The sequence below is a fragment of the Canis aureus genome, chromosome 14, assembly GCF_053574225.1.
Source record: "Canis aureus isolate CA01 chromosome 14, VMU_Caureus_v.1.0, whole genome shotgun sequence".
NCBI classification, from domain to species: Eukaryota; Metazoa; Chordata; class Mammalia; order Carnivora; family Canidae; genus Canis; species Canis aureus.
Genome location: NC_135624.1, coordinates 18715550 through 18736715, shown reverse-complemented (window position 1 = coordinate 18736715; position 21166 = coordinate 18715550).

Sequence of the window (21166 nt, the reverse complement as noted above, 5' to 3'; positions counted from 1 at the left end):
TATTGGAAGGAGATTTAATAGGAACATTGAATGATAATACTTAAGAAAATGACTTCAGAAGGAGGAGAAAAGATGAACAAGTGCCTCAGGTTCTTCAAAGGAATATGGCTACATCAACTAGTTTAATTGTATACACATTCCTTTCTGGTCTCCTTCTGTCTGGTTTTTCCTGGATCTGGTCATGTGGTTCTTAAATTTATAAATAATTTATAAATAATTTTAAATTTATAAATTTATAAAAAATAATTATAAATAATTTTAAATAATTAGGAAGCTTGATTTCCCACAATTTTGATATTATGATATTCTCTAATTTGACTTTATTATCTGTGCTACTTTGTCTTCACCCTCTTCTAAAAATCCAAATGGCATCAATTTATTTATTTTGATAACCAATATAAAGCTTTCTTGAAAAATGGCAAATGAGTAATGCATTGCAGCACACTAAGGAAAACATTTTACTGATTCTCTTCCCCTATCTCCGTGGAAAGCTCATTTGAAATAACCTAGCAGTTGTACCTTGCTTCTGATCTGTCCTTTGCTAACATCCTCCAAGTAGCACTGTACTTCTGATTCTCTTTCCTCTTCCTCCTCCTTCTAGTCTTTTCAATCTAAGGTTTTCTGGCTCTGTTTTCCTCTTCATTCATTATCTAGAACCTTGGAGGAAAATACTGATGTAGGAAGGTGAAGAAGTCTCAAAAAGTTATAAACTTTGTCTCTATCTCTGTTTCTTTCCCTTTTGCTTGCTCTTATTTATTTTGCAATAAGTATTGCAGTATTTATAACCCACCTCTTCTTTCCATCAGAGATACTGGAAATTGGAGAGATTTGCTGTTGCAGAGGCACAGTTTCTACTGAGCTCCACATGACATGGTAAAAGGCTGAATGACACCATAATTTTTTAATATTTTAATTCTTTTGCTCCTAATTGAGGCTTTGCCATAGATGCCTTCACTTAGAACCACTACAATCTTGAATTTCTTGTTTTAGAAATTAAATATTGTTAAATTAAAGGGAACTAAAAATGTACCAAGTGAGACTTGATGCCTGCCATAAATACCTCCAAAGGAAGTATCTGCTTCTAATTTCCATGTATGGGAAGGACTTACACTGCATCTCAGATAGTTGTCAGATTGTCAATGACTGTGATAAGACTTTCTGTTCTCTGAGCTGAGAAGACTCAAGGAAATTGTAGTGGGGCAGCCTATTTCTTTGATGAGGAGGCCTATGGGGAAATTTATATTCATGTTCTGTGTCTTGCATTATTTAGCCAGCCACCTGATGTTTCTGTCATGTAGTAAATTCAGAAAATTACTATTTGCTGAAATTTCCACTGCTTCAATTTATGTTGAGGCGTAGCACAGTTGTTTCCTGAGTCTGGAGTATTTCTGATTACAAGAGACAGAGTCTGCCTATGTTTGATTTCAAGTCCATCTGGTCACATTTCTAACCTGCTTTATTTATTTATTTTTTAAATTTTGTCACTTAATGTATTGACCTGACTTTATGAGTCAGGAAAATAAATAAAGCCACAGTTAGCATTTATTTCTTATATAGGGAAATGGAGCTTGATTATCCAAATGGTGTGTGTGAGGCTAGAGAAGAAAATAGAGCCAGATCTTGGAAGACAATGCAAATGATCTTCTTGCCTAGGATTGAGTTTGCCATTATTTGTTTCCTCATGACCTTAGATCTTATTAATCAGCTTTATGAATTAAAAAGAACTGTACAGACTAATTTTCTGTAAGTTTGTTGCTTTATAGCTAATCAGCCTTAAACAGAATTTTGTTTATTCAGACAATTGTCTCTTGATTGCCTTAATCTAACACATGTAGCCAGTGTACAGCAAACCAAAATGAGCAAAACTCTTTAACTCTGGTATTTTTTTATTTCTAATTCTCAGAGTATATTGTTAATGTTTTGTTTTATTATTATTGGTTTTATTTTGTTAATATTTTTGTGGCCACAGACACACACACACACACACACACACACACATACACACAGACACACACAACACAAGACACTTAGTTGAATTTTAAATTCAGATAAGCTGTGAATAAATTTTAGTTTAAGTATGTCCCAAGAATTTCAAGGGAGAATTAATACTAGAAAATTGTTCATATTTTATCCAAAATTCAAATTTTAGTGTTCTCTTTTTATTTGCCAAATATAATAACCTATTTACTGGGAGAATTATAATTTCAAGTAATTTTGTTCTTTTCAATAAGTTCATTTTAATAAATACATACATTTAGCTCTTTTGTAAATTTTTTATACAAATAAATTAACAAGTTTGAGAAAATCTAATTTTAAACTATATATTCTAGTTTGTGATTCTGACAATAAGATCAGTGTAAATAAAGCTCTTAAGAGACACATTGTAGTTATCTCTTTATCTGTGACTTCCATTAATTTGTGACATCAAAAAGAGAGGGACCACATTTCATTCTTTTTGTGTATATAATATTGGCACATAGAAGGAGTTCAACGAATATTTCTTGAATAGACTGCATAATTACAAAATAGTAGGTTGGCACAGCAACAAAAGTGTGTGTGTGTGTGTGTGTGTGTGTATGATTCAAGAGTGCCTAACATTGAATGAATGCTGTGTACTAACATTCTACTAAGAGTACAATGCCCAAAACTTAGTTGTTATCTTCTTTTTATAGAGAAACCTTTCACTGGAGAATGGTTCAAAACCAATCAAAGTCTATATGTAAGGGTGCATCAGCCAATTTATGTGTCACCTGGATACTGTATCCTCCTTCTAGAGATACCAGGAAGAGGATGTGTTAGTAGAAATTCTTCATACAGTCCATGTTGGTTTTCTCATACTTCTGTTATCATATCTTCGTTTATGAAAGTCAGTTTGTAATACAGTGAGTCATATAGATACAATGATAGCTCCTGTCCCATATGCTCTTTTAGAATTCTTCACTCTTCCATTGAAAAGCAGAATGTATGTCCCCTCTCCTTGACCCTATATAGGTCTCGACTAACAGCATATGACTTACGTGACAACCTGGGATTTTCCATGCAAATGTCATAAATATCTACCTTATGCTTTTGGGACCCTCGATCTTATGACCCAGACATCATGTTCATAAGCCTAATCAGCCTGTGGAGAGGCCCACATGGAGATGAACTTATGTCCCCAGCACACTGCCCTGTCTGCCTTCTTAGCTGACAACCAGTCCTAACTTGCTAGTTGTGTGAAGGAGTCATCTTGAAAGTACATCTTCCAGCCTCCAGTTGAGCATCCCCAGCTGGTACCATGTGACAAAGAAATGGGCCCTATCCAAATTGCAGATTCATGACAAAACAGATAATTGTATGTGTGTTTTTTTTTTTTAAGATTTTATTTATTCATGACAGACACAGAGGAGAAAAGAGGCAGAGACACAGGCAGAGGGAGAAGCAGGCTCCATGCAGGGAGCCCGATGTGGGACTTGATCCCGGGTCTCCAGGATCACACCCTGGTCCGAAGGTGGTGCCAAACTGCTGAGCTACTGGGGCTGCCCAATAATTGTGTTTTAAGCCAATAAATTCTGCAGTAGTTTGTTATGTAGCAATAGATGACAAATAAAGATTTTGGCACCTAGAAGTAGACTGTTATAACACAAACTTAAAATATTTGACTTTGGCTTCAAGGCCAGATAGCAGAGAGAAGCTTCAAGGGCCTTCAATAGGTTCTTAGTAAAGCCTAAGAGCCTTGGGGAGAGAGTAAATGGAGGCATAAATAGCCCAAAGGAGACTGATAGTGGAAATTTGACAAAAGGAAACCTTTGGTATGTAGTGGCACAAATTTGGAAACTTGATAGCCTGTGGCGACTTGGAAAATAGGAAAGAAACTCTGATATAGTTGAAGATTTCCAAGAAGAATACAGAAAGTGGCACCTGACTTCATCTCACCGCTGGTGATAAATGAAAGAACAGAAAAGTTAGCTAAAGAATGAACTGTTGACTATAAACTCAGGACTTGGTGTGTTTGAAGAAAAAACTGTTTCTCACCTGGCCTTCCTACCCAACAAGTTCAAGTTCCAGTCAACAGGTTCTAAGTTAAGGAGGCCTTTAGGCCCAATGTTAAATCGAGGATGGGGCTGTAAAATTCTTTGATAAGACCTCAAAAATGTTTATATATTGTATTTCATAGACACTTTCTGATAGAAAATAGGCTCCTTAAGGACCTTCAGTATAATTTACAAATTCTCTCCTTTAACCAAGAAGACGTCTAAGAATTTTAAGGATCTTGCCCCATAAGAGGCTCTTAGGGAGCACTAGAAACTCAAAAAGATTTATGGGTTTACAGATAGATACTCATATAGGTTTTATGAATTGATACATAGGAAATCCACAATATTTTTTAAAGAATTATATCAGCTTGGTCTGAAAAGAGCAGAGACAGTATGGAATGAAGAGAAGCCTTTGTCTCTGAAATTTCTATGTGTAGGAGATAGGCAGAATTCTAACACAAGAAAAGAAAATATGACTCATAAGGCAGAACCAAGAAACCAGAGGGTATAGCCAGAAGGTATGAAGAATAACTCCTAAAGAGTTGGACTGAGTTCCAATCAAGGAACTGGTGACATGTACTTGGATGGATGTCAGAATTGCAAAGGACTCATAGCTGCAGCACACAGATTCTATGCTTATCCTATCATTGTGTGTTGGGTATGGAAAGGGCAGATAAATTTCTATTTTAAGTTGCAGGTTTGGGGTTGAGAATCATGTACTTAAAAAGCTATTTCTGAGGATATTGTCCCTGAGGAGCTTGATCCACACCTGGGCTCTGACTTAGCTCATGAGATTTTGGACCTCTGGCCTAAGCCTAATGCCCTAAGATGAGACTGTGAGATTCTTTGGGGAAGAGAAGTGAGTGTGGGAAAACTAGAAATTGTGGCCAAATGGGAGACTGTGTCCTATTGCATTTTCTAGGGATAGCTACACATCTCTTGTATCATGTGCTGTTTTATAACTGTAGCACTCCATCATTAGAAATGGATCCCATGACCCTTCCACTTGAATTTAAGCTTTTGCAATGGACATGACCAATGAAGTACAAAGAAATTGCAACATCCAAGGATGAGTAGTATAGATACCATATTTTTGTGGGTTGCTTATTCATGGACATAACCACAATACTGTGCAGGGGTCTGTGTAGTCCATAGATAAAAGTGGGTTCTCTGGTATGGAGTCATGCCTTCCCAGTTGCTGCTGTTTGGAACAAAAACAAGTTAATTTCACCGAGCCCTTCTCAAATTGCAGATTCATAAGCAAAATAAAATATATGTTTTGTTTTAAGTCGCTAAATTTTGGGTTGTTTTGTTATGCAGCAATAGAAAAATAATACACCAGATTACAATTTTGATAAAGTCTGAGTGTTTCCAAGGTCTCCATAGCAACACATCTATCAAACATTTCTTAGAAGGAAGTCTGGTTGCATTTGGAAAAATGTTATATATTCATGTTTTAAATTCTTTTAATGTTTTGTATCACATGCAAAATTTTTAAAAAGTCACTTAGTGCCAAAAGGCTTTTTAAAACTAACATTTACTGCCTCTTCTCATCTAACTTCTCAGTTCAATGTCTTTCAGTGCTAAAATTGGGCACTAAAAAACTAATTGGTTAACACTGTGGTCTTACAGGGCAATCAGTTAGCCCACAACTTTTTAATTGTTTATTTTTCTCTGGCCTAGTTGGTTTAGTCAGTAGTGGATCCTACAGTGTTCAATCTGAAGGGCAGGTATGACTCTTGCTCTCCTGGAGCTGGAGTCTTTCAGTAAATGCTTTCACTTTATTCTTTTGTTTTCAGTATTGAATTTAAATGGCAACCTTGTGTCTGGGCTCATGAAGCCAGAGTTTCTCTTGTTCAATTACCCTTAAGCAGTGGTTTTCAAATATTAGCATATATCAAAATCACCTGTGAAGGCTCACAGATAAATGGACTTCACCTCCATAGCTTCTGATTCAGTAGGTCTGGAGTGAGCTGAAGAATTTGCACTCCTTATATGCTCCCAGATCTGAGGCCTGGAGACCACCTTTTGAGAAACACTGTTCTAGAGTATATAATGCTTTGGTTTTGCACGGAGATGACTGAGACGTCACTGACTGCACAACATAGTGGTCTAACTTATAGTGCTTTTAGACAATCCTTCTGTTTCACCATCTCAAATGACTCCTGATCTCAGTAATACAGGTCACCTCTAATTCTTTATACTTTCTGGGATTCTTTCGGGAAAATCAGCAAAGTTCTATTTTGGCTTAGCCTTCTCTCCCTCTTTCTAGCCTAATACAGGATTATTGGAATGATTGGCATGCTCTCCATGAGATCATTTGTCATCTCTCTTCTCTCTCCCACCTATACTTCCCATCTTTACGTTCCTAGGATAGGGTTATTAATGACCTTATTTTCATGGGTGGTGAAGTCTGAGCATCTTTTCTTTTTCTTGCTATTTTGGGCTGTTATTTTGAAGGAAATACCAAAATTTTTTCTTTTTTAAAAGATTTTATTTATTTATTCATGAGAAACACACAGAGAGAGGCAGAGACATAGGCAGAGGGAGAAGCAGGCTCCATACAGGGGAAACTGATATGGGACTCAATCCCAGAATTCCAGGATCATGCTCTGAGCTGAAGGCAGATGCTCAACCACTGAGCCACCCAGGCAGCCACCCATAAAACTTTTTACATTATTTTGGTGGAGTGTTATTTTGAGTATAATAAAAATAAGCATTCTTGTTCCCATCATTTTAAAACAGGTAAGTACGTCCATGAGGTTTTGGGTTTTTTTCTTTTCTAAAGGTTTTATTTATTTATTCATGATAGACAGAGAGAGAGAGAGAGAGAGAGAGGAGCAGAGACACAGGCAGACGGAGAAGCAGGCTCCACGCCAGGAGCCTGACACGGGACTCAATCCCGGGACTCCAGGATCGCGCCCTGGGCCAAAGACAGGTGCCAAACCCCTTAGCCACCCAGGGATCCCCTTGTCCATGATGTTTTGATTCGCAAGAACTAGCAATAGTTTTAGTTTTAGAGGGCATTTTTGTGAGAACTGTATATTATTGAGGTAGCATCGTTTGCAAACCAGAAATCCATGGTATATAGTAACTTTTGGTTACTTCAGCCAATTGACCTGAACAAAGTAATTACAATGGCCTGAGAACTGGTTTGTATTTAAGAAGCACTTAGACTGCGCTGAAAAATTATAACGAAAATAGTGATCTTTACCCTTCTGTATTTTCACATCAATTTTTATCTTTTTTTTTGTCAGAATGTTTATTTGGTTAATTCTCATTAATTCCAAATTTCAAAATGTGAAATGCTTTCTTTAATATCGAGAACTGTGCTACCTAATGTGGTTGCCATTAACAATATATGACTATTTAAATTTTAATTAATTAAAATTTAGTTCTTGAGTCATATAACATTCACTTTTGTTTGTCACATGGCTAATGGCTACTGCAATAAACAGCTCAGATATAGAACATTTCCATCATTACAGAAAGTTCTTACAATATAAAGTCTCCTTTATTTACAGAAGGGGGGAGAAAGGAAAAGAAAGAATAACTTTGATTTTGAATGAAAACACTCTTTTGTCCATCTTATACATTTTACTCAGGAGCTTTTGTTTGAAAATATCAGTGTCTTCAGTATCTGTCCAAAATAGTCCAATACCACATTTTTGGCTTGATAGTGGTAATGTGAAAGATGGAAGTGATTTACTCCAAAGTGTTGGGTGGATTTGTGTTAAATCATTCACATGTTGTTAAGGTGGAGATATACTCCTGGGAATGGAGGCTCACCTCCCACCCCAGCCCACCCCACCCATTTCCCTACCTGGTTAGTGTCAGGAGGAGATGTGTTGAAAAGCTGAGCCACTGCAGGTGTGCCTTGTCAACTGGGACTCCAGCTCAGTTTCTCAGATCAACACAGTGTGTGGCTTATGTGCAAAGTGCCTGCTTTCAGCTGGGGAGTGTGTGCATCAAAGCTAAATGGTTGGTTCCAAGGCAGAGCAACATATTCATGGATTTGGCTGTATGTTTGTTGAACTTTGGATCCCAATTTAATTGTTTATTGATCAAATAAACATAGGCTATTTATTGGGTCTCAATGGGGAGCTATTATCCCAGGCAAAGAATGATAAATATGTTTGTATTTCTGTGACTAATTTTTAAAATGTTTTTAAAAAAGTACACTTAATCCTGCCAATGCAATTGAAATATTTCTAATAATTATTTGCTCAATAAAAATATATACATGCAAAAAAATTGCCTTATTGAAATATCACAAAAAATATTCTTTGGAAATCAACAGGGGGAAATGAAAGAGAGACAGAGAGAGATAATAAATGTTGATTTAGGTGTCAGATACATGATTAACTATATTAATTATTTTATAAATTATACTAATGACATTTAATTGTCAGATATTTACATTTCCTTTTTCCAATTGTTTGGAAAAATGATCTTAGAGCATTATTTTAAAATAGCTGCAGCTCTTTTTTTAACCATAGAAAACAGCCTGGATGCTCAAATTATATTCCTTATCATTGAGTTTGTTGGAAAATTGATGATATTTAGTTGAACTTGTGAATGCCTGCTCTTAACCTAAGGCAAGGTTAGTTGTTAACCATGATGAATCATTGTTTGGGTAGAAACTGCTTTCCTGCTGGATATCTCTAAGAAGGTATATCCTTTCTCCTCTCACCCTACTCGCATTTGCTTATAGACACTCATTTCGGTGAGTGGGATGACCAGACTGCTTAGATTTAGGGTAAAATCAAACAGGCTGGTAAGACCCATTCACCATCAATTTGGAGTGTTATAATTATAATTGCAGGTAAGCTACAAATCAGCAAGATAAGTGTCATGACAGAATTAGCTCTATATCTCAGTGAGGATATATATTTTGTTTATAGAGCCCTGTAGTAATAGACAAATAACCAAAGTATAATAATGGTAATGATCATTAATGAATACTTGATTGATATATACTAGACACAGTGCCAGAGATTATATATATGATGTATTGTCCATACAACTTTCAACAATTCTGGAGAATAAAGATTGTCATTACTATTTTGCAGGACAGAAAATTGAAATTCATTTTTAGCACCTTGCCCAATGTCTCAGCTAGAAAGTAATGGTATCCAGGACTGAAACTTGTCTGATTCTATAACCCGCTTTCTTAATCATTGTGCCAGGCATTCAATACAACTAATGGAATAGAATTTAGGGGTGTCAGGATTATGCATCCTGAACTACTGTTTGGGTTAGCAGTTAAACAGGTTGTAACAACATTAAGTTTTCAAGAAAAACAAATTTTCTAGGAAATACAGTATATCTTTATATTCCAAGCACCTATAGTGAGTGTTCAATGAGTATTTATTGAATTAATAAATTAAATATTTAGGGTCATTGTATAACTGTTATATCTTGGGGTATCCTGGAGGAAGTCTCTTTAGGCTGATGTATGAATATTTTTACTTGCACAAGACACATAGCCTGGTGTATGTGTTTACTGTATAACTGAGAATTTCTCTGTGTGTATTTTATATATATGTATATATAAAATCTTCACTCATCTTGGCTATAAATTGGTGATTTTAGAGGTTTTTTGGAAGGCAAAGTAAATTGCACTAGAAGACCATTCTATCTCTAATTAGTAGAAACTACTAAATTTAGGGACTGATACTGTTGAATAAAAGCAAATCTATTGGTATGAGTCTACAGTAGCTATTTAAAATATCCTTATTGCCTCAGGATGATCTTTGGTTAAAATGCACATGTTAGAATCTTTTGAATCAAATCATGTATCTCCATGATTAGTTAAAAACTCTTAAACCATTGACATATTTTAACTGTTACTTTGGATAGTATCTTAATTTCCTTTTGTTGCTTTAACCACTTACCATGAACTTAGTGGCTTAAAACAACATAAATTTATTATTTCATGGTTCTGGGGATCAGATGTCCAAAATGGATCTCACTGGGCTAAATCAAGGCATGTAAGGCTATGTTGATTTCTGGCGGCTTTAGGGAAAAACTATTTTCTTTTTCTAGTTTTTGGAGGTGCCCACATTCCTTGCCTCATTGCCTCCTTCCATCTTCAAAGCTAATAATGACCAGTGGAGTCTTTCTCAGATTGTATACTTGATATTGACTCTTCTGTCTCCCTCTTTCACTTTAAGGATCCTTGTGACTATTGGACCTATCTGGATAATCCAGGATAATCTCTCCAGCTTCAAGTTAGCTGATTAGTGAACTTAATTTCATCTTCTACCTTAATTTCTCTTTACCATGTAACATATCATATTCACATGTTCTAGGCATTGGGCACAGGCATCTATGGAGGGCTAGTATTCTGCATACCACAGGTAGAAGGAAGAGTATGGAGATATTAAGTAACAGATTTGCATGTAACTCTCAACTCTGTATCAGCTATTTGATCTTGGGCAAATTACTTAACTTTCCTTGAATTACAGGATGGGAATATCGAGTTAATAACCACTAGTACCAAGCATTGTAATGAAGATGCTATAAGTATCAGAATTCAAGAGTCTTTAACCTGTGAAAGAGAATTCTCTTATTTGTCATCCTATTAAAAATGAAAAAAAAAAAAAAAAACTTCTCAAAGGATCCTGTAGATTGTAGTATTTTTAGATATCCTTTATTCTTTTCAAGTGAAAAGGGTAACATTCATCCATTTAATGCCTTCTTTATAGCTCATTACCCAGTCCTGTCTAAAACATGATCATTGATTAAAGGCTTCTTATCTGTCTTTTTGTTCATCAGTTCACCATAAAGGTACCACATTGTGGCATAGTTCTTAAAGAAACAAGATTAATGAACTTGTAACAATTAGAGAAAAATTGATGGATAAATTGTGCTGACCAGGAATACAATTAAAGTTCAAGAAAGAGATAGATCTGTAGAGAATGATCTAATTGCTGGAAACCTTAATGCAACTTAGAGAGTATTGAAATAGATTTTCAAATAGAAGGAACAGAATTAGCAAAAATAAAAAAAAATAATGGATGGGAGACAGAACATTGAATGTGGGGGAATGGAAGAGCTCTATCTAACAGAATAGAGCCCATGTCTGTTAAAGTCATAATACTGTTCAATTTGGAATATGGAAATCTGTCATATACGGACTTGAAATCCAGACAAGAAAGTTTAGAAGAAAAAGGAAAATACTGAAGGCTCTTGACTAGGAAGTAATGGACATGAGTTTATAAAAACTAAGGCAGGTATGGAGTTGAGTTATAACCTTCCCTCCCCACCGAAATATAAATAAGAATTGATATTAACTAATGCACGAATCATCAGAACTAAGTCAATCTTTCTCTCTCTTTTTCTTTCATTCAAACATTTCTTCTTAGAAACTTTTAGGGAAAGAAAATATAACCCATTGACAGACTGAGGTGTTCTTAGAGATATTAACTTTTATAAAAGTTATTATGAAATAGTGTAGGGAGGAGAAAAGGAGACGTTTATTAAAAAAAAAAACCAGCAAAATTTTACTTTGAGACAAGTTTGTTCTTTGTAATCTAATGTGGTTTCTATTTGTGAGTTTCAACTTAATGATCATTTCCAAAAAGATGTGCTTTTAGAATTCCAGTGACACTTATAAAAATAATAAGCCTTCTTCAAAGAACCCCAAATTTCTTCATCTTTAATATGGGACTCCTATTTTTTACCTAGTAAGGGTTTTGTGAGGATTAATGTAGAAAACCCACCTTTATCAGTGAGTAGTTTCTAAACATGTGGGTAGCAACAGGGAACTCACTGGCAGGATACAGGGCAGGAGAGCAAATGAGGGCAAGTCTAGGGATCTAGGGAGAAAGAACCAAAGGGCAATGTATTCAAATTTTTACCATTGGGATATCTTCTTTCTACATGATTTGTGTCCTTGCCTTATTTTGTCTGGATCTAAGTTCCCAGGAGATACAAAGTGTCTAATGAGCTCAGTGTCACAGTAAATCTTGTAAATATCCTACTGGACAAAATTAAACAGACAAGGAAGACTTTATTCAAAGCTATTGCAGTAGAGGAGAGAGGGCAGAACTTTGTCTGAGCTTAACTCTGTTGAAAGAAAAGAGAGTCAAGTCTTTAAGAGGTGGGGTGAGGAGTAGATTGCAGGTCATTTGTAATTACTAATTAGCTTTACCAAAAAGAAGATGTTCTTGTATCTTCAGGACAAGAGGTAATTTATAACCTGGAACTTGGCTCCCACCAAAAATAACCTGTCACCCTACCAAAAGACTGGGACATGGGGGTGCTCTCTTCCTTGATGATTACACTTCAAAGGGATGGCTCTCAGATCTTTAAGAGTCTCAGGTTGTAAACTGGCAAGACACTTTAAAAAGATTTCCATCTCACAGCATCAGAGAAAGAATTTACAATTAGAGGCTTTATATGGAAAATACTCTAAGAAGAGAAAACTTAATGCCATCTTGGTCACCAGTATAGGCCAAGAACGTACCTTGGTCATAGTGATGAGAAGTAATGTATGGCAAAGCATGATGATTTATATTCTGATCAAGATCACAGACAGGAATGGAGAAAAGAGACACTTTCACAGCATTGCATTCAGAGGAAATAAAATCCTACCACTATCAGGCAATTTAAGTCTTTACTGTGGCCCTTTAAACTTGACACAGCAACAGATCTTAAAAAGCCTTTTTATTCATCAGTCTCCCTCAGAGTGATCCATTATCGGTCCCTAACGTTTCCCCCAACTGCTCTCATTAATTTCTCTCCTTTTCCCACTCTCCTTTTGCTCTCCAGATCTGTTTCTCTTCAGAGGACCCTTTGCTTCTCCTCGTGTAGGTATTTTAGGCCTTCCTGTCTTTGCCAATTCTGTTTTCCCTTCATTTATTCTAATGAACAAGAAATGCTGCTGCTTCATTAGAAATCAGAGTGTGCACATTAGGCTCTGGGTGCTTGTCCCTTTTCTGCTTCCATCCCAAAAATCTGAGAAACTGATCCTATAGATAGTATATATGTTTGTTGAGGAAAGTCAAGACGAGGAGGTTTACTTTGTTCATTATACCTCCTTAGTACCTATTTAATACAGGACCTGGTTCAGAGTTAGTATCTATTAGTTTTACTGTTTTAACAGGGCTCTTGAGAAACAGAATTTCAAGGTTTTAAGGAATCATTGATTCTTTACCAGGAACAAACAAGTATTCTACGAATGTGTTTGGCAGCTGTCAAGCGTGCTCGGGTGTCACTGAAAGCTTTCCAGAATAATGATGGAGAATGAAAGAAATTACTTGAGTACCTTTAGTAGTACTCTATCTAGTTTCCTAGCTGGGATGGCATATTTAAGGGTCTGGCAGCAGAAGAGAAGAGAAAGGAATAGAAGTGAAAGAAAAGGGGAAGAAAGGCGGTTTGAACATGGCTGCCACTGGCATCGTCACCATCCCAGACTTTCCTCACGTCTCAGGCACCAGACCAGGTCATTGGATTCCAGACTGTCTGGGTAAATACCAGATGTGTGGTAGCATGTGCTAATGTGCCCCCTCTACCTTTATGTATCCATAAAAACTGTTATAATAACAATACCATCTTGTTTCAAAAGAGTATTGAGTGGTTTAGCTAACTAAGTTTATATGGCAATCTAATTATAGTGTTTCTTTTCAGTAAAACTCTATTAACATGGTTTTCAAGAGATCAGATACTCAAACCTTTCCACAGGTACAAAGAAAATCCCTATATTGGGAAATGGAGAAACACATAGAGTGAACATAAGACTAAAAGATTTGCAAAGAGAAATTTCTGAACAACTCTTTAATATGTTTGTCTGCTACGTAAATAGAAGATTATCCTCAGAGTAGACGTATACAATATACAACTCTGATAACTAAGAGCTGAGTAGCAAGATGCTCTTCTTTCTGGAGCACTACAAATACCCCTCAGTATAAGAACTGTAAGATCAATGTGGAACACATTACCGTGGCAGAAATGCAAAAGAACCATGGCTGGGAGCCACTGTTTCACTTTTCCAGTAGTTGTTAGAAGCTTTTGTGTGTTCCCGTCCCTGCATCAAAAGCCTGAAATCTATGAGCTCTAATGATAGATTTACACTGGGATTCAAAGGACAGCCAAAATGGAACAATGTTCTCAGGTTGCTAATCACAGACGCTAATTTAATACAATGAGAGCCAAGATCAAGATTTTAAGTGTTTAAGGCCTCTAGCTAGAGCCCGTAGGACTAGTTAACACAGTTCCAATTTTGTTCACATTCAGGCTCAGGAAATTCCGTCTCATCCATTTGGAAACATCACCTTGGAAACATTAAATAAAGGGCAGGAAACCATATAGCAGTTGAAGAAAAGAACCAGGTCCTAGGCAAGTTCTATGTGAAGGCGACATCTGACTTAGTGATGTCCACAAACTCACTCACCAGAGGAGAGGGTTCGGATAATGGGCAGACTAATGTCAAGATGAGAGAAAGAGGGACTCCATTTCCAGCCCATGCTCTGAGTTGGTATGATTCCACTTTTGCATAAATTAATCACAGAACTATAACATGATTTCCTGCTAGGGTTCCAAATTTAGAACCCAATTCCGCCTTCTAGTCTGTACTACAGATCTTTCTAATGCAAGTCAAGTATTTAGAGGAGCTGACAGCACTAACCTCAACCCAAAATGTTTGATCTGCTGCTTGTCTCTCATCTTAAAAGCACTGCTCTCTGATTTTTTTCTCTCTGGCCTGCTTAGTGGTAGATCTCCCAAAAGATGGATAGTTTGGGTGGCTTTGGCAAAATGCTTTTATGCTTTCCCTCTTACATGATAGCCTGAAATCGTTAGATCTGGATTCAGTTTAAAGGGCACAAATTACCAAAAAAAAAAAAAAGAAAAGAAAAGCCAGAAGGAGTTATTTTGATTCTTTTGGACTTCATCATATATATCAACAGACATTTAAGGAAGAAGAAGGCAACTCTCTTGATCATTTTTCTAAATAAATGTTTTTAGATGCAAAAATCTCTTACAAAAGTAACTCCTAGATTGCTAGCTATGTCTGATGGGGCAGAGTCTGAATCTTAACAATATTTTAATAATGCTTTATTATTTCTTTATGACAGGATCAGAGCTCATCAGTTCATGGTCTCAAATAGCTCTCGTAATGATCTCCACATCCCCACTATTGCAGTTCTAGTTTAGGATTTTATTTTTTCTTTCTGGGGCTTTGGCAGTAGCTTCCTTATGAATCCTCTAGATTCTGATACAGCATCTTCCATGCTACCTACAGACTGCATTTTTTTTAGCAAGAATCTAATCAAGTCCTGTCCTACCGCAAACCTTCTGGCAAGTCCCCATCCTTCCGAGGATGCACTTTAAATACTTAGAACATTTTTGGGTGCTTTCCTCGCCCATTTTCTCATCTCTACCACTGCCTACAAATACGGCTACTGTCATCAGCTCTGCCACCATGCTGTATCTTCTTGTGCCTGAAACAATCTCTGATAGAATGCCATTTTGGCAGATCTCTGCTAACTCTCACAGATCCCTCAGGGTCTACCTCAGTAAATCACCTGTTCACATTCAGTGAAAAAAAAGTGGTAAAGGTTAGTGGATGAATATTTAGTGATAAGTGATATTGGCCTGTTTCATATATTGAGCTGTACTTTAATTCTCCTTTTATACTAAGCTTCCTGTGAAAGCCTAATTTTTGTGTCATTTAGACCGATAAATGGGGGTGAAATGGCACAGAGCTATGACAGAAATTGCAGACAGTTAGATAAAGGCCAAAATAATAATAATGAAGATAAGTGAGAAGGAGAACTATAATCCCCTAAGAATTCTCAGGGAAATGGGGCTAACTTTGGGATTTTTTTTTATATAACGTGGGATGAAAATACAAGCTTTGCTATCTAAAGTGTAAAGAGTGAACCCTAAACATGGTGGACTGGGGATATGTAATGGCAGACATTTGGCTTATATGCCAATATGTCTATCAACTCATTGGCCACCTCTCATCTAGCTATTATTATTTGATATTTGCAGGGAGGGAACTTGTGGAAAATCTCCTTTTTCTCCTGCTAGTTAGTAGCTGTTGTTGAAAAGAGCAGTTCTCAGTGCTGAGGCCATCATTCTTGGTGATGTCTTAATTCTTTATGTTGACTCTATGAAATCTTCCTATTTAAATCCAGAGACCATGTTTTCTTTCCCTGTCCTAGATTTGACCCCCTCATGTTCCAAATTCCCCCAGATCCTAGGAATGTCTGATTCTGAAATTTTCTTCTTAGCTAAAACCAGACCAACCTAAAAAAATTCTTACATAATTTTCTTCTGAGTGAAAGAAATGGCTTAAGATAATGTTTATTTTGTCGTTCTTTTATTTGACTTGTTAATACTATTAACCAGCATTGGCAAGGGGACAAATAGGCACCCCTAGACACCACTGTTAGGGTAAACTGGTAAAAGCTTTTTGGAAGAAAGTTACAGTATGCTAAAGCACTTCCGATCTGTTGTATTTGTCTTAATTAGAAATTAGGAATGTCCACAACAGTTATATCATAAATTTATTCTTTGCATGTTGATTTTTAATAGTAAAAACTGCAAATAACCTAAATGTTAAAATAAGGGATAAGTGCAGTCAATTTGGACACATATATACAATGGGAAAATTTGCAACTATTTTTAAATGTTCAAAGACAGAAAAATTCTGAAGTGATATATACCAATAAAGAATCTGAAATTCTTTTTTTTTAAGATTTTATTTATTTATTCATGAGAGACAGAGAGAGAGAGAGAAGCAGAGACATAAGCAGAGGGAGAAGCAGGCTCCCTGCCAGGAGCCGGATGCAGGACAGTCATGGATCCTGGGATTACGCCTTGAGCCAAAGGCAGACACTCAACCACTGAGCCACCCAGGCGTCCCAAGAATCTGAAATTCTTTATTGCCTGTGATGAAGTTCATATCCTATTTATTTACTTATGTGGATGTGTATTTTTAAAATTTTTCCAAAATGAACCTATGTTAATTATCTAAAAATACCTAAAATTTGCCTGAGTCATCCAGAGGAAGTAAGATTTACAGTGGGGCTGGGCTGTAGAAACCATAGCCAGTTACAAGCAAACCTTGGAATGGGAAGAAGGGCTGATTTTTCTTTCCCTGTTAACTTTTTCATTTGCATTCATATTCACAAGACATGACACCATTAGGCCAGATTTACAGATCTCAACGTGAAGTGGGAAGTAAGCAAGTAACTAATTAATCTGTTTTATAAAGACAGAGAAGAGAGGAAGTGGTTTACCCAAAGCTCCTTCAGCACTGATAAGTCTTCATGAGTAGAGTGCTAATCTATAATTCAGTCTTTGCTCAATTTTATGCTCTTTATATAACAAGAGTTTATTTTTTTTATAGTCACCAAATTGAAGATTTGTACTCTTCTTCCTATACGTAGCTCGTGGAAATTTTGCTCTGTCACAGTTTATTAAAAACATATACCAAATATCTTGCCCAAATGTTGTATCAGTATAAACAAACTAATAATACTTAAGATCTAGGGGTTTTATTGCAGAATCAAGGTTGAGTTTAAAGCATATCTAAGCATTGCACTATACAAATATGATGTGTTGCAAACTAAGCATTTGAGCTTTTTTTTTTTTAAGATTTTATTTATTTATTCATGAAAGACACACACAGAGAGAGGCAGAGACACAGGCCGAAGGAGAAGGAGGCTCCCTGCTGGGAGCCCGACGCAGCCCAATACGGTGGGACTTGATCCTGGATCCCGGGATCACTGTCGAGCCACCCAGGTGTCCCAACATATGAGCATTATATGCAAAGTTACTATCTATTCTCACATAAAATGCCTATGAGACTACAAAAAGAATAATTCCACCAAGAGAATAGACTATGTACATGTCCCATTGAATGAACTTGAGTGATAATATGGAATAGTTTTTAGTCATGACGACTATGAAGGATGCATGGCTGAACCTACTATTGGAATTTTTTTTAGCAACCATTGGAAATTTTCGTGCCTGAGAAGTCACTCCATTAAAAAATCTCAAAGTTTGATTCTTAAAATAGCTTTTGTCAAAGAGATTTAAAATTGGAACATTCTTTTAAAGTGGCTAATCACTGACAGTTTGGATTATCAGTGCTTATGACTGAATTTTGGTTGTGAAATTCAGTCTATCAGATGAAATTCACTGGATGATGGGCAAGTACTCCATTATACCTCAAGTTGCATAAGCTTGATCTCAGAAAACTAGCAAATGAAATTAAATATAGAAAACACACAGAGCTCAGCTCCACATGTGACATTTTGACAGTACAAATATAGCATGTTTCATGCACTTAACCTCAGATTATTAATTTAAGCAAATTTGTAAAGGATCCAAGCATATAATGTCTTGGCAAAACTTAGAATGGAATATCTGGGTCAAAACCTTATAAATGTATTTCATCTGATTTCACACCTATGAAACATTGATCCAGAAAACATACACAACTGCCAGAGATCAGCTGTGCCTTCAAGATAAGTTTTCAACAGTTGCTAATAAAGAAACCTGTGATGCCCCTGGTTTGCAGCACGCTTACTGGAAAAAACTGAGTACAAAGAGAAAGAGTGGGAATATTTTGTGTATTGTCCGAGTCTGTTTTTTTTAGAACTCAAGGCATATTTCATGGTCTGCTTTTTTTTTGGGGGGGGGGAGAGGGGTCTATCATTCTTGGAAATTTACAAAAAAGTTTTCTTGCTGCTGGAGGCTTGTGTTTATTACCTTGGCTGCTGGCAAAGGGAAAGGATGAAAGCTAGGAAGGCTCATTTAAAAAAAAAAAAAAAAAAAACCTCTTCTTTTGGGAGTAACTTATTATTTGGAACTTTTAAGATCAAATTGTAAAAAAAAAAATAAAAAAATAAAAAAAAAAGATCAACTTGTGATAAGTGATAAGGTAGGTGGTCAAATCAACAAAACAAAATCAAGGACACCTTGCTATTCAAGAAAGCTTATTTTTTGTTTCACTCTTATATAAATTTAAAATAAGCACAGTGAACTGCAAAAGATAAAATAATGTTTGTAATACTGCACTTGGATAAGGATTCATGAGAACTAAGTTCCCTGTTGTGAAATCTCATGCTATAGAGAAGACAAGACCTATGTGAATAGTGCCATCTTAAAACCTGACAGAAAGAGGGTCAAATGTTCATTTGATATAAAACTTTTGTATATTTCTCAACATCCTAGGGATTGGCAGAATTTTTTCCTTAGCTTTACAAAATAATGGAAATTGATATATTCCAAAACCTACCCAAATTTTACTTATCTCTGTCTTTCTGCACTCTTTTTTTAGCATTGACTTCCTCCCTGCCCTACCACAAATCAATGCAAGCAAACTTACATTTAGACCAGAAAAGGGAACATTTTTGTTCCCACACTTGGAAAAGGGAAGCATTTGTTGTTTCTACTCACTCACTCCTCCTCGAAGTTGTTATGTAGTTTTTGTTTTGTTTTGTTTTGTTTTGTTTTGTTAAGAATGGGTGAGGGTATGCGTGTGTTAAGTCAGGAGAATCTTAAAAGTGAGGCATCTGGTTATTCTAAGATCAAAACCAAATCTTCCTTTGGTCTCACGTGAAGAACTGTGCAGTTTGGGATTCACTGTTCTTAATTCAATTACAGTCCCCTTTTATTTATTTTTTTCTTAAATCGAAGGCAGAATACAACACAAGACAAGGGGAAAAAATAACAAAGGGAAGATCATACTCTCTGTAGGCTCTCAAGACATTTCCCTAGGCTTCAAATCAAGTCCTACTCTAGCTACATGCCAACAGCTGAAGTCAATTTCACCCAGTTACTGGGAATGGGATTCTTTGTTACTAGGGCCTGTAACTGCTAAACCTGATGCTTCAAGGCTTGCTCCACCTACTTTAAATTGTCAAAGGCCCCTGCAGCAACTGACACTAATTGTTCCTAGACTTTAGGCAGAGCCTAACCCTTGTTTACCTCCTCATTTGTTTGTTTCCACAAAAGTGCCTAAGCCTTTATTTGCTCTCAACCACCTGACTCCATTTAGATTAATAATAGATATTTCCTCAGATGCCAGCCTTTCAAAACTTTTCTAACACCTACCTCAGAAGAACTCGCTTAAGGTGTATTCCTTGACTAAGTTTTCATTTCAGTGTTAAAAGACAAAGCTATAAAATCCTAATTATCCATGCTAAACTCTTGCTACTTTCTTGTGTGTTTTGTTTCTTCTCCCTCTTCTTTCTTCTTCTTTTTTTTTTTTCTGGGAACAGAATCCACTTAAAAGTATGTAGGCAGACACAAGGGATTTTATTTTAAAAGATTGATTATTTACTATTCTCTAGACTTAGGGTTTCCAAACTTTTTTGATTGCCTGCTTCATAAGCAAAAACATTTGGCATCCTATAATGGACATTTATTTTTATGCTACATATATGTAGTTCTTTATAAAATACCATAAAACATTCATAAAAACAGACTGGAGACTGATATATGTATGTAATATATATAAAATATAACAAATTCTAGTCTTCGTTTGTTGGTACATATTCTTCAAGTAATGACACACCACTTTGGTGACCAATACTTTAGTCTAGCAATTTTTTAAACTCTAGTACTTAGATGCCTTGTCCAAACAGATTCCTAAGCCTATCACAGAGCTTCTGAGTCAGGAGATCTGAGGCAACATCCATAAATTTCTATAAAGCTTCCAGATGATGGGCCATACTTTGAATAATATATCTCTATAGAACAGTGTCTCGATCTGATCATTCCAGGTCCCAGTTCATTTTTAATGTAGTGTTTTATAGAGATCCAAAATGTAGGACTTGAATCCATTTGGCGCAGGTTATATATCTCAGCCACCATGTTCTTTTCCCTCCTCCTTTTGAGAGTTTTTTTTTTCAAATATTAAAAAAAATACATATTAAAACTTTCCTGACTCAGACCAACTGAAGAAAAGGCCATCTGAATTTAGTGAAAGGTGGTTCTTGAAATGCAACTTTGATGCTCTTTATCCTATGGAAGGGTTATCTGGAAATAACGTACAGATTTTTGAATTGGATGAAGTGTAATGAATAGCGTAACATCTAAATTCAATTTGATGCCTTCCAAGTAATTTGAAAAGATTGTGACCTTAATAAGTTGAACATTCTGTGAAATATTGTTTACATTTC